We start from the raw sequence: 18,162 nt of genomic DNA on the forward strand, positions 1-18,162 counted from the left end.
TGAGAAATGTGAACAGTGATGGGGGTGGGCAGGGTGGGGAAAACTTTGTACAATGGAGAAAATATTTATAAACCTAATTTTTTTAAACATCATTGCCATTCTTTCATACCGTGTGTGTTGGAGCTGAGTGTCCCCACGGAGTGAACGCTGACCTCTGGCCCTCCCTGGACAGCTGTCGGGGTCGTGCACTTGTCCTCCTGGGCATGGGCGTCTTGCCATCAGGCTCCCACAGGGAGGGGTGAGACCTCTGGGCAGAGGCCTGTGGGTGGGTCAGCTTCGTGGATGCCTGACTCATGCACGACTTGATGCTTGATTTCATGCTCTGCTGTTGCCGTCCCGAAATTCTAAATAATTTTGAAGACTGAGGCCCTGCATTTTCATTTCGCATTGGGCTCTGCAGGTTACATACCTGGGCTTTGGGCTGTTCCCTGGCTGGTCCTTGCTACTGTCTGACCTGTGCGTGCCGGCCAGGGCCGCTGCTGCCCGTCAGGACAGTGCTGGGGTGGCGGGATGGGCCGGGGGAACTTCCGCGGCGGGTCCAGTGGTTAAGGCTTCACCTTCCACTGCAGGGGGTGCAGGTTCGATCCCTTAGCTCAGGGAGCTAAGATACCACGTGCCTCGCGGCCAAAACACCAAAACATAAAACAGAAGCATATTGTAGCAGATTCAATAAAGACTTTAAAAAAATGGTCCACATCAAAAAAATCTTTGAAAAAAAACAGTGCTGGGGGGACACTTCCCTGGTGGTCCAGGGTTTGGGACTCGGCGCTTTCACCGCCAAGGGCCCGGGTTCAATCTGCGGTTGGGGAACTAAGATCCCGCAAGCTGTGCAGTGTGGCCAAAAAGAGACAGTGCTGGGGGCCCTGCCATCCGCGTTGACCCCGGTGGATGGCGCTGCCGGGCCACACTGCCCCGGCTTGGGCAGGGAGCCCCCCAGCCCTCCTGCTCTCCCGGCCCCCACTGTGTCCGTATCTGCAGGTGGGCTGTGGAGAGCCTGGTCCTCACAGAGGCCTGCCCTGTGCCCCCCGGCTGGTACTGGAGGAGACATGGGTCAGGCCTGGTCCCCGCCCCGGGGGGGTCCCCAGTCTGTGGAAGTAGCGGTGTGTCGTGAGGAGGCTGGGCTGTTCTGAGGCCAGGCAGGAGGAACCACACTCGCAGGGCTGGGAGGGAGGAAAATGCAACAGCCGGGAAGGGCCTGACCCCCACCGGAACGTCGGCGGGAGGTCAGGGCGGAATCGGGCGTAGTGCTGGTGCACCCCCCACTCGGGGATCAAACCACAAAGAGCCAGAAGAGGTGCCTCCCCACACGACCCTGAGATTGCACCCTTGAGCCCTGAGGCCTGCAGTGCCCAGGTGACAGCGAGGGAGGGGAGTTTGGTGGGATGAGGAGGGCTGTGGCCCCGAGGGCTCCAAGACTGTTGGGCCGGGGGACACAGCTGGGGTTGGGCCTGGTTTCCTGGGACAGACCTTTGAGGGGTAGCCTCCTCTGACTCCTGATTGCCCAGGAGATTGCCCGGGAGTTCCCCGAGGTCGTGGGTCAGCGCTGGCGGTGATGGAAACGGGGGGCCTGCTGGTGCTGCTGTCAGTACCTCTCGAGAGCAGATGCTGGGGATGGGCCGCCTGCCGTCGGTGCAAAGTAACAGTGAGCATGGGCGGCCCGCCCTGAGTGCCGAGCCAGGGCCAGCTGTGCCACCCCCGGTGGGCATCTACACTCAAGTCCCCTTTGTAGACCGCAGGGGGCAGATCCGCCTCTGCCTGAAAAGCTTCATTTCTTATCCACTTCATCCAGCCGCCCCGTCCATCTGTCAAGGAGGGGTGCCATCACCTACCCCCCGGGACTACAGTAAGGCTTCCGTGAGATAAGCCTTACTCAGCCGGGGCCTGGCAAGTAGCAGGTTCTCGGTGAGTGGGAGAGGTGACATACTTGCCCAAGGTCACAGCGCTAAGGACCAGCAGAGCTGGAGTGCAGCCGGCCCCCGGGGCCCAAGGCAGCAGCTCCTGCCCACAGAGCTGCCTGCGGAAGGAAGCTCAGGGCTCGGAGCACTTGGGCCCCCTCGCTCTCAGGTGCACATTAAAGCACCAGTATCGATGCAGGCAGCCAGTGGGGCAGCAGGGGGCGGCTGCATCATGGGGGAGAACCCCCGCCCCCCCAACTCTCCTGCCCGGTCAGCCATCCAGTCTGCTCGGAAAGCCTGGGATCCAGCACGGGGTCGGGGAGCGGTGGCCGGGCTGCTGCTCGCTGGTGGCCTATGTGCGCTGGGAGGAAGTCCTCCCCCTCCCTCTCCCGCAGGCCCCGGATAGAGCCATTGCATGGCCGGGGTGCCAGAGGGTCAACCCACTGGCCTCCTACTATATGTCAAGTAAATCTATCAGCCTTTATTAAGCGGCTACTGTGTGCAGAGCTCTGCACTTAAGTCACATGCTGGGGGCCCCAGAGAGCAGTGAGATGTGACCCCCCCCTCCCTTAAAGGTGCTCAAAACCTAGTAACAGAGGCAGTTTCCAAAGCTGTGGGGAAAGCACAGTGTTATATTCTGGGGCCCGTATTCAGATGGGAAGACGAGGGCTTCCTGGAGGAGGTGATGTCTAATCTGTCTCTCAAGTGTGGGGGTGAAGTTAACGGGCTTATTTCATTTAAACTTCACAACAGCCCAGCTAGGTCAATGGTATCCCCAGCTTGTAGTAGAGGAAACCAAGGTTCGGGGAAAAAGAAGTAAAGCCAGAATTTTTTTCATTCATTTGTTCAATCCTTCCTTTATCCAATAAACATTACCATCTGGCTACTGGGTGCTGCTCAATGTGGCCAAAAGGGCTTCTACTTTCCCTTTAAACCCTCTCAGCTCTGCGGTGACACCCACTGCTCCCCAAGTCTCTGCCATCCCTTACTGAGCCCTGCGGGGTTTCCCTCATGTGATGGCCCCCTCCCCACCAACCCCATCAGAGGGGATCCATTTGTTCAGCTCGGCCTGCCTCCAACCCCAGGACGGGTGTGGGAGCTCCGCCCTGCCAGAGGTCCAGAGTCCCCTTGGGTCTACAGCTGCCCTGGGCAGCTGAACCAAATCCATGTGCCCAGATCTGGAGCACGTCCACTGTCAGGCAGGACGCTGGGGAACCAGGATGTGGGCAGTGTAGAAGGTTCTGTCCCTGAGAAGCCTGGGTGGTTGCGAAGTTGGGTGGGCTTGGATCCCACTTGGCCCCTGTTCCTTCTCCAGAGCCACTCAGCTGGCGCTTCTAGCACTGGGACTCCCTTGTTGGACCACACCCTCTGATAATGGAGCTGGAGTCCCACCAAGGAACACCCAAAGGCCATCTTCTCTTTTCTTTCCCCCGCAAGCTCGATGGTGGCCCTAATCATTAGCAACCCTAGTGGTTTCCCTTTCTATCACCAGTCCTTTGGTGGGAAGGGAAATACTCACCTCCCCCCCAACCCAGACTGAATCTTAATGCAGTGAAGAAAAGGAAAAGAAACAGAGTTAAATTTCCATGTTAAAATGGGCCTACCCTTCATATCCCACTAGATTTCCCTAACTGGCCCCTTCTCTCCAGCCTCAACACATCCTAACCTGACCCAGCAACCACCCAGCACCAGCTCTGGCCCTTCCAGAGCATGTCCTCTGCCAGGGAAACCCCACTCCAGCCCTCGGATCAGGACTGAGCCTTGGTGACCTAGCAGAAGGAAAGACAATGGTGGTCTCTGTTCTCAAGGCAAGCTCATCCAATTTAAAGCCTTTTCTTTATCCTAAGCTGGTTTTCCTATCTGAGTGTATGTGTGTGTGTGGTAAAATGTCCCTTCTTTTATGAAATCACAGTAATAGTAAACAGTATTTTTTAAAAATCACTACTTGATAGAATTAAGATCTGGCAGCTCTGTGTCTGTTCCCCAAGGTTAAGGAGTCATAGCTGGGTGATGGGCATACGTGCACTCACTAATACTTTTCTCTATACTGTTAAGTATGTGTGAAATTTTTCATATAATTTTTAAAAAAATCTAGATGGGTTGAAAATTGAAATATTAAAAATTAAATTACAAAGGGATAGGGAGAAAAAGAGGAAGGTGGCAACTTGAGAAATCTAGAAGTTTTATGATGGTGAGGCCACTGCAGAGCTTTTGAAGTCACTCTCCTCCTTAAAGCCTGTCAATGGCTCCCCATGGTCCTCAGGAGATAGGCTCAACTCAGATGCCTCCTCCTCCAGGAAGTTCTCCCTGACTTCAACCCTTCTGGTTAGGCTAGGAGCTCATCATAATTGGAGACTTTGGGTGCCCACTTATGTTGGACGAGGTACTGCGCTATTTCTTTTCTTTTTAATATCTATATATTTGGCTGCGCCAGGTCTTAGTTGAGGCACCTGGGATCTTCCTTGCGGCATGCGGGATATTTAGCTGCGGCATGCAGGATCTAGTTCCCTGACAAGGGATTGAACCCGGGCCCCCTGCATTGGGAGTGCAGACCCTTAACCACTGGACCACCAGGGAAGTCCCTGCATTATTTCCTTTAATTATAGTGCACATGGCTCTGTGACCCACCTCAGTTTGGGATGGAGGAGCCTGAAGCAGATACCGGCAAGTCCTTTGATGATGAATGAGTAAAGGGATGCACGGATCAGTGGGTGGCTGGGCCACCTCCTCCCCAGGAGGGCAGGTGCCAGCCCTGGCTGCCCCCTCCTGCCCACACACTCAGAGATGTCCCTCTGAGGCACCACCCCCTGTCATCAACAACACTGACTTGTGCCAGAGGACCAGAATTGGGACACGGACAGGCAAGAGAGAGACCAGATTGAATAGGACGAAGGCTTTGTGCTGGATTACTTGGAAAGGAAAGGCGGGAGATAGGTAGGCTTAAGACTTCCTCACCAGACAAAAGGTAGCCATTGGAAGAACAAGGCAGGCCCAGCTGCAGGGAAGGGTCACACCAAAGAGCATTGTCAGAGCATCGGTCAGTCAGAAAGACCAAGAGGTCTTTAAAAAGAATTTGTAATGAAATTAACAATTAATTACTGAGCATCTACTGTGTGCTAAGTACTAGGTACTGTAGTACAGCAGTGAATAAAACAAAAACTAACCTCAAGAAGCTTTTAGTCCAATGGATCTAGAAACAGAAAGTCGTTTTCAGTCCTGCTCAAGAGCACAGGGTTCATCTCATATTTAATGTTATTTAAAGCATCACATTGTATAGAGTGCTTTTACTGTCCCAGGGTTCCCCGCAGCCTCTCCCGTGCTCCTAGGTCCAGTCGCTAGGGACTGCCCCTCTGGTCCTATGCTGCTGCTATAGCACAGCCTTGCTGCTCGTAATCCAAACAATCCTTTCCAAAGTATGGCCAGCCCTGAATTCGCCCTTCTGTTGCTCCGAAGCTTTTCCTGGCCCTCGCTGTCTGAGGATAAACCCCAAGTTTCTTCGCGTATCCTCCAAAGCTGCTATGAGTCCCTCCCATTGTTTTCCCCCCAGACCTGTGATCACCACGACCTGGTCCTCCAACAGATGTGCCTCCCCCCACCATGCTTCTGCAGTTCCCTCTGCCGGGTATGCCTGCTCCTGCCCCACCCGGGGTAATCTGTATGTATGTCCCTCTCCCTAACCCTCTGCACCAAGCACATCTTCTGAACTGGTTTCAATCTTGACTGTGTTCTTCACTAGCTGTGTGGCCTTGGGCAAGGCTCTGAGCCTCTTCCGAACAGTAGAATCAAGGCAAGTAACATCTGCCCTTGGTTGCTGCCTTCCTAGAGGCCCAGTGCCCTTCAGGGCATGGACACAGGCGGGTAGGTATTATCACCAGTACTTTACAGATAAGACCTGGAGATTCAGAGGGGCACTGATCACCCAGCCAAGGTCACTCAGCCAGTACGGGTGTCTAAATGCTTTCCGGGTGTCAGTTAACTAACACGTAATGTTGGGATGATAATCTACAAGCAATGAACTCCTTCTAGATTCTGCTTCTAGCCACAGGCTCGCTGAAAGGGGTGAGCTGGGGGAGAGGCATGTTTGCACCAGAGACCCAGCTCCTCAGGTGCTGGGGTTGACCCAGTTCAAGCTGGGCTCCATTCTCGCTGCCATTTGGCACGGGGGCTCAGAGAGTCTGAGTCAGGGAGGTGGAGGGCCAGCTGGGGCGGATGCACAGGGGTGCAGCGGCACGCTGAGCATTGGGAAGGCAGCCCAGGGGCCAACTCCAATGGTCCTGCCATCCCGCTACCCCCAGGGGCCAAGCTCTGTCACTCTTCTCAGGCCTGGACTCTGGGAGACAGCCTGGGGAAGCCCCGCAGTAAGCCTGCCTCCTGTCGTTGAGGTGGAGTGGCTATCTCTGCCCAAGCCAGTGCCCCCAGGGAAACCTGCCATCCTCCCTGCACGGGGCGCTCTTTATGACTCCAGGCCCGCCACCCATCTGAGCATTGGGACTGTTGGTTTCCCCCGGGGCGTCACCTCTCCCACCACAACCCAACCTGCTCCAAAGCCCCACCCTGGGGTCTCAGGTCTCTCTCCCGGCCACCCAGACCTAGGCCCACGGTTCTGTTCTCCCTGTCCCGTGGGTGGAAATGTCACCTGCTCAGGAAGACCCCGACCACTCTGCGGCCTGCTTTACTTACCTGGTGTTGCCCAGGTGGAGTCTGACGTCTCCCACAGACGTCAAAGCCGGGACCCTCAGCTCCCTGCGCACCCCCGCAGGCTGGGCACAGACCAAGTGCTCACTAGATTGGAAGAAGACCTGCGTAAATCCTTCCGCGAGGCAAAACAAAGACCCCCGCGTCTCTGCATTTCTCCTCCCTCGCGGAACTGGGCGCACAGATTGGGACACCTGGCCCCTCACTTTGACCCTGTAACTCCTGGTATTGACGCCGTTTTTGAGGACAAGGTGACCGTCACCGACGGACGACCCCTCAACCTTTATAAAATTCAGCCGTGGAGAATGCGGGCGTCGATCCCGCTACCTCTCACATGCTAAGCGAGCGCTCTACCATTTGAGCTAATTCCCCAGCTCCGAAAAGCTTCCGCCGCCGAAACACATTGTGGCTCACGTCATCACCGGTTTCCTCCAGGCCCTCCGACCCGCCTGCCCGCCGGTCTCGCTACCCCATTGGTTCTCTTGCAGCTCCCAGAGCTACGGCCATGATTGGTTTGGCTCAATTTAGTTTTAAAAAGCATTGGCTATCGGATTGGTGGTCCGAAGCGTCCGTCAAGCGGAGGCCCTGCTGTTGCTACGGCGTAGGGGGACCCAGCCAGGTTTCTCTCGGTTTCTGATTTGTTTCTCCAGACTCCGGGGTCCTAGAGGTTCCGGATCCGTCAAGTCCATGGGAAAAGAATGCGCCCCTCGCACTTGACGGACGGGGTCTGCGAGCCAATCGGAGTGGGTGCAACGGGGCAGCAGTGTGACCCAATAGGTTGCAGGGGGCGGGAGAGGGAGGCCAATGAGCGTGGAGCCGGGGGCGGGGGCAGGGCCTTGATTGGTCGCGAGGCGGCCGGAGGGAGGGCGGGGGGAACTCAAGGCCTGCTTGATACGTCCGCCATTTTGGGCGCTTCGCTGATGGTGTCGGTGAGCGCGTTTCCCGCCTGAGCGCAAGTAGCGGCGAGTCGCGGGCACCTCCAGGTAATGGGGGGAGGGGGCGGCGGAGCGGGCAGCGGCGCGGGGTGCGCGGGGTACGCGGCGCGCGGGCGGCGGCGGGGCCCCTCCGCCCGGCCTCGGCGGCGCGGGGAGGGAGCGTCCCGGCCCCCTCCCCTCCCCCCCGGAATTCGCCGCTGGGCGGCCGGGGAGGCGCGGCGCCCGGGCTCCCCGGCTCGTCCCCGCCCGCGCCTGTCAGCCGCTCGCTCGCCCGCCGCGGGCCGCGGGGGCCCCGCCGGGCCGGGCGGCTGGGCGGGTCGCGGGCCGGGCGGCGAACTTTGCGCCCGCGTTGACGTCCGCGGCCTGGCGCGGCGGGCGGCCGGGCGCGCCCCTAAGCCGGCCGGGCCCCGCTCCGCTCCGGCCTTCCCGCCCCGAGCGCCGTCCGCTGCCCGCGGGCCCCGGAGCGTGTCAAGTTGAGGCGGCGGCTCGCCGGAGACTCGCGAAGGCCATTGTTGGACTCGGTTCTCCGGGAAACAAGTTCTGTGGGTTTCTGCTTCTTCGCCGCAGAGTCATCGGGATACGCAGAGCCCGGCTCGGAGTGTTTAAAGCTCCTTCCGAGCGATTTGCTAACTCCGGTGTTGCGACTCCAGCGCAGACCTGGTCGCGAAAACCTCCCTGGCGCATATGCACTAGGGGGGTGGTCCTTCTTTCGGCCGCAAGTACCTCCCTCTTAAAGAAGCCCTCTCGCCGTTCCCTCGGAGGGGCTTCCTCCCGGTCCTGCTTGCCCTGATCACAACTTGGACTCTTGGTTGTAGGTGGACGGAATGAGTCCTTGGATGTACCGGTGTGTCCTGACGGTTCAACCTCGGAGCTTCGTGTAATTTTCTCGGTACTTCACCATTTTTTCTGTGGGTCGGATAGAGCTTTAGGTTTTGCTTTTCTGGGAGGGGCCCTTGGGAGTTGTTTCCTTTCATCCTCACAGCACTTAATGTTAATGTGGCTGTTTTGTTAATGTGGAGTTGACTGCGATTTTGTCCTCAAGGTCACGTTGTAGGTAGGCAGCAAGTGGGAAAGAGACTCCAGATTTCCAGCCACTGGGAAGTCTCCTAAGCGGTGGTGGTGGTGGAGCTTTCTTTGCTCTCGGGTTAGACTGCCTTGGTTTCAGGTCTCGGCTTCACCACTTTCTAGCCCTGTGACCTTGGGCAGGTTACCCAAACTCCCTCCTCCTTCTGTGATACGGGAATAACAGCGGTGTCTCCCTCCTTAAGTTTGTCGGGAGGAAAGGAGTTAATACGTGTAAAGCAGCCAGAAATGGTGCCTGGCACGAAGAATCCGCTTAGTAATTAGTGGCCATTATTAATTTAAATTTGATTGTTAAATGTTTAGATACTATTAGGAAGTCACATGAGTGTTTAAGTTCTGGCTTTTGGTGAGTGTCTTTAGAAAGTTCTGTGTATTTAAGAGTCATTTGGCCTGAGAACCACCCAGGAGAAGGGGTGGTTGAAGATTGATTAAATTACAAACGTTTTCTGGAGTAATTAGTGGTGGTGCCTCGGAATGGTTTAAGAGATGGTTAAATAAAGAAAAGCCCATCGGGAGCGCAAGTCGGATTCTGTTCCTACCGTACTTTTGGATACTACTTATTGAGTGTGATTGGCCCCCAATAACTCTAGAGTTTCTTAGTGTACTCCTGGGTTCTTATTGAGATTTGAAAGGTTGCTGTGTATTGAGATATACTTCAGTGAAGATAGTTTGGGAAATAACTGTTGTCCTGGATGGATGTTTTGCATTTCAGTATGTTTGATCAGAGTCTAGAGTAACCACCAAAATGCTGTGCACTCACTCACATATATACTCACAGTCTTTTGATTCCTGCCCCGTGCTCTTCTCCCTGGTACTTGAAACCATGCTTGCCTTTCCGCTGGAATTACTTGCTTGGGCCCTGGCTTGCTTTGTTGCACTGGGGAAGTGTTATTTTGATAGACTCGGTCTTAAGTACAGATGAGCATCTCGCTGGTTTAACTTACTGAAGAACAGGAAGAAGATTGTTTTAGATTAGAAAACTAGTTTTTGTGTAAAGTATAGCAAAACAAAAACTTGCTGGTTTCAATTAACTGCTTGGGAATTTGAGAATCAGACCATAACTGGACAGAAAATGAATAGTGATAAAATTAAGGCTTGACAGGGTGAGGTTTGCTTAGCCTCTTTAAAGTAAAGTTTTGCATTGATTTGGTACAAAGGTGTAATGTGCTTGTTACAGATGAGACATCTTCCTTAAAACAGTATTTGTCAGGATTGGAATTTAGTTTGCTTCTTTGATAAACTTGTATCTTGGGGTCTTATATTTTGGATATTTGAGAGGCAGCCTGAGTGTATATTGGTCAAAAATTTTACAATGCCTTATTACCCTTAAGAAGAATGATAGCGAAGTTCTTCTAACCGTCTGCTCAACTAAAACTCAGCTGAGTTTATTTCATAAAAAGCACAAGAGGCTGTGGTTGCTCCTCCTCATAAGTCAAGATCTGAGCCCTGGTGTGAGCCGAGGATTAGCTACTTTTTCTTAGGTGAGATGGATAGAAAAACATAGACCTGGCCTCTTGGCTTTAAGAAGCTTTCTTATCTCTTTCCTTTCTTAAGAGAACCTCAAATGGTTGGTTTTTGATTTACTCTAGATCAGTGGTTCTCAACTGGAGGGTGATTTTGCCCCAAAGAAACGTTTGGCAATGTCTGGAGACGTTTTTGCTTGTCAGATCTGTGGGGTTGGGCAGTGTACTATTGACTTATAGAGGGTAGAGACCAGGGATGCTGTTAAACATCCTATGATGCACAAGATGGCAACCCTCTCCCCCAATAACAAATTATCCGGCCCCGAATATCAGTGGTGCTGAGGTTGAGAAACCCTGCTCTAGATACATGGCCTAATCTGGCCTGCAGTGGAATCATTTGGGATACTTTTTAAGACCATGGGTGATGAACCCCACCTCTAGAAATGTGTGGTGAGAGTGAGAATATATTTTTAAAAGCTCCCCAAGTAGTACTGAAGTGCAGCTAGGTTTTGGAACTACCGTTCTAGACCACAGATTCACGGACTGCTTGTGGGTCAAGGAATTCTTTGTGTCATCTGTGAGCTCTACCCATACCTAGATCCTACCTTGGACGTTACTTAGTAGTGGGGAAGGATGGCGTACGTACGTTATTTTCAGGTGCTGAACTTTAAAGGAGACTGAACTTTAAAAAAATTTTTTTAAGTGAATTTATTTTATAAAATAATAGAGAAACTTATTTTTTTTTCTGTTGCTTCATGAGAATCTATTGTCATAGCTGAAACTTAGTGCTCTCAGGTGTTTAGGATTGTTTGTGCCTATGCTAAATAACCTTATTTTACTGTGATTTTTGAGTTTTGTATCTTTTGCCCTCATCTTGTCAGTCAGCTGTCAGTTCTGTTTTTAGATGCCAGCTTCATCATTATCTTTTTTTTTTTTTTTTTTTTTTAAATGAAAGCCTATTTCCAGAGAGTTAGCCCTGGATTGATTTGCCAATTCTGCCCTTTGAAGGCAAGAGAGAGGCAAACTCTATGCTTATTGTTTAACACAGTGACCCTTGCTTGCTAGCAAAGGGGGATTGCCTGTGCCCTGGACTCTGACCCAAGTGGGTGAGTGTTTTTTCTCCTGGGGAGGTGAGGTGCAGTAGAAGAGAGGCCGGCAGAGGTCCTTTTCTCACACACGCTTAGAATATGGATGATGTAGTTTATTGAGCGGAAGAATGTTAGTATAAAAATTGTACAGATTTTCACCAACCGAATGTTAAAATCTTGACATACAAAAGGGAAGAGATCAGGGAGGCACTTTCTAATCCTTCATCCTGAAATCAGGCCTATGGCTACGCTGAGAATGACAAGTGACCACTTGCCCTGTCTACTTCTTCTAATCTTCATTTATTTGATCAGTAAATACATTGAATCCTTACTCTGTCAGGAACTGTATTAGGGATTCAGTCATGAACAGGCATTTAAGGACTTGCAGTCTATGGGGAGAGGCAGCATTGACAAAAGAGGTGTCCTTTTGGCTGTGAGGCCAGAGAACACAGCTTGTTAGACTTGTATGTGGTGTAAATAGCAGACTCTTAATGAGAGGCCCTAGAGACTTGAGAGGAAAGAGCTTGTGTTTGCTGGTTGGGTGGTTGAGATTACCAGAAGTCTCTTGACAAAAAATAAAATAGTTACACCTTTGTTTCTCATACGTATTAAATAGTTACTTCCACTTTCCTCCTTGGTTTGGTGTGTCTAAGCAGTGCCACTCTTCCCATGCTGGTGAAGCTGCTTTGCGGTGACAAATAGGATTGACCTATATTGTCTTTTGCTCCATAGATGTTGGTTGCAACATCTTGATCAAACTTGAAACACTGACTGTTCCCATACTGATCAGAGGCTTGGTGTAGGTTCATGCTAAACATCTTGAGCATCCTTGAAATCCATGGTGCTTACAGTGGGAATGGGTTTTTTGCTGCTGCAGTCTGGATCGAGGTTGACTGTAGATTTGACTTTTGACTTTGGCTTACGTTTAGTTGCCACGGAAACCCCCTTTCCTTCTCCCTCCCTCCCTCCCCCTTTATTTTTCTTTACTGGGAGGGGAGAGAGAGTTACTAGTCAATGCCCAGTTTGTTTCAGGTTTTGAATGATTATGAACTGACATCTGGGTACCAGGTAGATTGGCTAGACGGTAAAGAAGCAAGTAAAAGGGAATCTTGGCAGTACTTGAAAGGCTTCTTAACCTTAACTAGGGCATTTTTTTTGTCACAGACTTTGCAAAGATCTGGGGTTACTCTGAGTAGAGGAGGTTTACTACTACTCACTTCTGCTGGCTAGTGTTGATCTGTTTTATTAAGTGTTAGTGAAGACTACACAGTCGACTGATTTTATACAAATAAAGTTTGATAGGTTCTGAACATCTTTTTACTGATATAAGGAGACTCTGATTTTGTACTTCTCAGCAACTCTGGAGAAAACTAGGGTATTATTAATTCCAAAATATCTTACAGTGGGAATATGTATTGACTTGGAATGGTTTGTGTACCCCAGAGGCTGACTGCCATGAAATCTGGTGGCCCAGAGGAAAGATGAATGAGATTGTTTTTTGAAACATTAGGGAGCCGAACTAAAAAGGCGGCAATAAATAAATCAATAAGTAAAAGCAAGCAAGCCTGCAGAAGTAAAAGTATGACTGAATGTTGAGTCAGACTTGGAGAAAGCTGTGTGGATTGCTAGTGGGAGCCTGGAGTTCCCTGGACCTGGATGTAAATCTGAACAATAACGCTGGTGTCAACAGTAATGCGGCACACTGACAAGGAGAGAAAGGGGAGCTTGCCTGAGAATGCATGGTGAGTAATCAGGGTGAGTAAGGCAGCAGTTACACTAGCCACTAAGGCACACTCCGGGGTGGGCTCCTCTATCCCGTCAGGCTTAGTGTAGTCAGTAGACATTGGCTGGACCTTGGTGAAATCTGGGCCTTCAGTCCCCAGATGAGGCAGTGGTGGGAGGAACATTGACAAGTATTGACTTGAGTGGCTGTGTGGGGCTTCCTTTCATGAGAATCATGGTTTTGGAGGTCATTGATTATTAGAGAAAAATTTAGGTCATGCTGGAAAATGGACCTATAGGCAGCAGAGAAATCTCAGTTCCTGGGTGATTCCTTAGGGTTTTGGTGGCCCCAGTAGACCATAATTTAAAGTGTCATTTGTTTCAACAATAACATCATAGCTGGAACTCACTGCGAGTTAAGAATAAACACAACATTGTAAATCAACTATACTCCAATAAAAATTTAAAGAAAAAAGAATAAATGGTTAACTTCTGAGTTGATGTTTTGTTTGTTGTTGTTGTTTGTTTTTTAGTGGTAGTACATATCTGTTTTTGTCATTGTAGTAGATGAGGGAGTGTAGTGTCTCCTGTTGACATAGAGATACATAGGGTTTCTGTTGCCTCTGGACAGTGGGCAGGTCACATCTGCCTCTGTTGCCTGCGACGAGACCCAGTCCCTTCTGATTAAACAATACTCTTTGAATCACCCCCTTCCCGCCTTTCCACTGTGGACCTCTCATCCTTGATTTATTATACTCTCAGATGGATACAACAGCTATGTATTTGGCACCTATCATAGGGGTAGTATTTTAAGCTAAGGAAGTTTTCACAGATTAATATCTGTTCTCTGTTCTCAATTCAGAGTGTCTTGTGGAGGTCAAGAGTGCACAGGACCTAAAATAGCTGACTTTGAGTTCTGGCTTCCACAGTCTTCCAGCTGTGTAATCATAATATTAGATGACATCTCTGTTCCTTCGTTTCCTATTTGTGAAATGAGTATTAAATATAAACGAACTAACACAATGCCTAGTACACAGTAATATTTGTTTTAATATTACTGTTATCAGTCTTCTTTCTAATAACAATAGAAATAAGTTCAGAGATGACTAATATAAGTTGCAGTGAAATGCCCTGAAGAAGTGAAATGGAATATTATGGCATCATAGAGGACTTCCGAGGTCTAACCAGCTGCTCTGGGGAAGTGTAAGGTGACGGCGAAGTGGGTCAGGGCGGGTTGTAGGGTTAGGTGGTAGTGTTGTTGTTGTCTTCTTTTTCCCCCCAAATTTGGATTATGTCATATAGATTTTATTTGCTAAAATGTGATAATATTTTCTTACTGGGGTGGGAGTAGAGATCATAAATTTGAGGTTTTGCACTTTGCCTTCTAAAATATTCATCTTTAAAATCTCTCTGGCGCTTTAAGACAGCATAAAAACCCCGTTTGCTTTGGAATCCCTCGTGTTATATGGAACCATATTTTTTCAGTGTACTGTGCTCTTGGAGATAATCACACATGTCTTGAAGGATCAATGTTTTGTTTTCGTTTTTGTTTTGAACTTTTATTTATTTATTTGGCTGTGCTGCGAGGCATGCGGGATCTAGTTCCCTAACCAGGGGTCGAACCCGTGACCCCTGCAGTGGAAGCTCATAGTCTTAACCACTGGACCGCCAGGGAAGTCCTTGAGAGAACAGTGTTTTTTAACAGAAGATTGGCTCTTTCAAATTTTGCTTTCAGTTTCTTTACAAATTTCACATTATAACCAGACAACTCTTTTCTGTAAAGGGCCAGTTAGTAAATATGTTAGGCTTTGCTGGCTATATGGTCTCTGTAACTACTCGATTCTGCTGCTGCGGTGTAAAAGCAGCCACAGTCAACATGAAACAAATGAAGGTGGCTGTCTTCTAGTAAAGTTTTATTTACAAAAACAGGTGGTGGGCTGGATTTGACCTGTCTTGCTCTAACCTATTTTTTGTTTCAGTTTTTAATGAGATCATATGTTCAAGGAGTATATGTCAGCCTGTGTACAGATATTAAATGTTAAAACTACCAATTGTGCACCCACCGACCAGCTTAAGAAATAGAATGTTGCCACTACCTTTGGCTTTCTGTATGACCTCCCCGACCACTCCTACCTCTTCTGACCTCCCCAAAGCAAGGGCTGCCCTGCATGTATCATTTTCTTGATTTACTTTATGGTGTTACCATCTGTGAATGTATCCTTATATAATATAACTTAATTTTTGCATGTCTTTATATAAATGGAATCATTTTGTTCTGTAACTCACTCCCTCCCCTCTTACTGTTTTTGAGACTCATTTATTCAGATGTTTGAGTACTTATGTCTTAGGCGCTAAGACATACGTTCTGATGTTGGCTGTATTAGCAGTGAGCAAAGAAGACATTGTCCCTGTCCTCTGGAACTTACGTGTTGGTGGAGAAAGACAGTTAAAGACAAAGTCAAAGACAGGGTAGTCATGTGGTGATACAGCTGGGAGCAAAGTCAAGCCAGGTGGGTGGGGGCTGTTTGCAGATTGAAATAAGGTGGTCAGGAGGGGCCTTCCTGAGACCTCTGAGCACAGGAGGTGAGGCAGGGAGCCACGTGGCTACGGGTGGGGGTGGGGTAAGGGGAGTCTCACAGGCAGAGTCTGGTGCACGTGAGGTGCTAAGAAGGGTTGTACCTGCTGTGTTGGAGGGACAGTAGAGAGCCTGGCAGGAGGGAGAGTGGCAGGAGAGGAAGCCGGGGGTGGGGTGGGGGCGGGAGCCAGTCACACAGGCCATTGTTGGGATTTTGCCTATTTCTCTGAATGAGATGGGAAGTCATTGTAGTGTTTTGAGCAGGGGTGTCATATGAGATCTGATTTATGTTTTTAAAAGGTTTTCCTGAAATCGTGTTAAGAATAGCTGCCCCTCTGCTGCCCAGGATCCAACAGAACAATGATGACAGCTTGGAGTGACAGGGCACAGAGGTGGAAGTGAGGAGTGGTTGGATTCTGGGTGCATCTTGAAGGTCGGGCCAACAGGCTTTGCTGACAGATTGAATATAGCTGAGAGAGCGGAGTGAAGGTGATACCGACCAGGGGTTTTTGCTTGCAGTCAGGTTGGTGGGAGGCGCAGGTTTGGAAGTAAGATCAAGAGCTGGGGTCTGGGCCTGTTGCATTTGTGACGGTCTTCGAGAGCTGACTGGAGCCACGTAGGGTTACGGCGTTCGGAGTTGAGGGGAGAGGTCTGGGCTGAGGATAGATATGTGAGAGTCGTCAGTGTGTTGATGACACTTAAAAGTCCTGATGTTGAGTGAGTGCACTGATGAATGAGGGCCGAGGCAGCAAGGAAAATGGGGACAGGCAGCCTCCGAGGTAGAGGAGAACCAGGTGGGCCTTGCATCTTTCAAGACGGGGGAGGCGTCATCAAGGGGGCGGGAGTGAGAACCCACGCCCAGTGCTCCTGCTGTGCCCTCAGGTGAAATGAGGGCCCAGACTTGTCCTGTGGCTTTGGTGGCACATGAGTCATTGATGATCTTGACAAGAGCAGTCCCTACACGGTGGTGCAGGAAGAGCCTGGAAGGGAGGGTTCACGAGGGATTGAGAGAAGAGGAGGGCAAGTGGAGAAAGCCCTTTTGTGGGCACTTGCCGCTGTGCTAAAGGGAGAGTTGGGGCCCTGAGAAAGTTGGGTTGAGATGGCCGAAATTACAGCATTTTTGTACTGTTGGTGGGAGATGGTTCTGTACAGAGTGAACGCCTTGATGAAGCGGGAGAGGGGACATTTGCTGGGAATGGGCCCACGTGGAGCGCCCGTATGCTCTTCCTTGGTGAGATGAGGGAGAGCATAGTAGGGGAGCCGGCATGGCATGGTGGGAGCAGGGCCGTTTTCTTTTTTCTCCGTGAAATAGGAAGAGTTATCAGTGAAAATGAGAGTGAGTAGGGGCCGGTGGGGTGTGAGGAGAGAGGAGAAGGTATGCAGTATTCTATGGGAAAGTAAGAATGTGAATGGACTAGCCATGTGGAGTGGCCTCCTGAGGGGAGCCATCCTTAGTTTAAAGTGAAAAAAGCAGTTGTGTTCTTTTTCCTGGGAGCAGAATAGGCAGTGTTGCAGTTGTGTTGGAGTTGTGGTTTACCCAAGCAAAAGTGGCAAAGCAAGAGAAGGTCAAGGGAGTGATTATGATGGTGAGGTATGGACTTGAAGCTGGGAAGGGAGGGAAGTGAGACCATGCAGATAACAAGTTTTGTCTACAGTGATGTGTGTAGCTAAAGTTTATTCCTTTTCACTTCTGTGTTCTATTTCAGATTGAATATCTCATTTTATTCTCTGTCCTATCATTGTAGGATAGGATTGTTTCCACTAAAGAAACAGCGAGGCTTTGAACAAGTGCAAAAGCATTTCTCCAAGGTATGAAGCCTTGGAGAGAACTAGAACTGCAGGGTAGTGGGACCTGTACAGCTTTAACTTTAGTTAAAAATAGTTGAACCAGTTTACCCTCCTACCAGCACTGTTGTTCTGCATCCTTGCCAACTCTTGGTATTGTCAGACTTTTTTGTATTTGCCAGATTGGTGGGTGTGAACTTACATCTCATTTTTTAATTAATAGCTTTATTGAGATGTAATTCACATATTACCATTTACCCATTTAAAGCGTACAATTTAATAGGTTTTAGTATATTCACAGAACTGTGTAATGATCACCACAATCTAATGTTAGAACATTTCATCATCCTGAAAAGAAACCTTGTACCCATTAGCAGTGACTCTCCATTCCCACCTAACCTCTAGGCAACCACTAATGGACTTTCTGTGGATTTGCCTGTTCTGGACGTTTCATGTAAACGGAATCATACAATATGTGGTCTTTTGTGACTAGCTTCTTCCACTTAGCATGTTTTCAAGGTTTATCCATGTTGTAGCATATTTCAGTATCAGTGCTTCGTTGCATTTGATTGCTGAATAACGTTCCATTGTATGGACATACCACATGTTATTTAACCATTCATCAGTTGGTGCATGTTTGGGTTGATTCCACTTTCTGACTGCTATGAACAGTACTGCTGTGAGCATTTGTGTATAAGTCTTTGGAGGGGCATAGGTAGTTATTTCTCTTGGTGTATACTAAGGAGTGGAATTGTTGGGTAATGTAACTGTGTTTAACATTTTGAAGACCTACCAAACTGTTTTCCAAAGTGACTGTACCATATTGTATTCTCACCAACACTGTATCAGGGTTCTAATTTCTCCATGTCCTCACCAACATACATTATTTTCCCTTTAAAAAAAAAAATTATAGCCATGCTA

The 18,162-nt window shown here is 49.6% G+C and overlaps 1 protein-coding gene across 6 annotated transcripts in view; it reads left to right on the plus strand.

The window, feature by feature from the left end:
• The first annotated feature begins 7,423 nt into the window (after positions 1-7,423).
• The window catches only part of PPP6R3 (protein phosphatase 6 regulatory subunit 3), a 129,071-nt gene continuing 118,332 nt past the window's right edge, over positions 7,424-18,162 (plus strand). For 4 of the 6 annotated variants that reach the window (XM_082476444.1, XM_082476445.1, XM_082476446.1 and 1 more), the window contains exons 1-2: positions 7,424-7,573; positions 8,341-8,414. The gene's annotated coding sequence lies outside the window, so the exon portion shown is untranslated. The remainder of the gene's footprint in view (positions 7,574-8,340; positions 8,415-18,162) is intronic. The other 2 variants (XM_082476448.1, XM_082476449.1) reach the window with 2 other exon arrangements.

The sequence above is a fragment of the Balaenoptera physalus genome, assembly GCF_965194825.1.
Source record: "Balaenoptera physalus genome assembly, chromosome: 10".
NCBI classification, from domain to species: domain Eukaryota; kingdom Metazoa; phylum Chordata; class Mammalia; order Artiodactyla; family Balaenopteridae; genus Balaenoptera; species Balaenoptera physalus.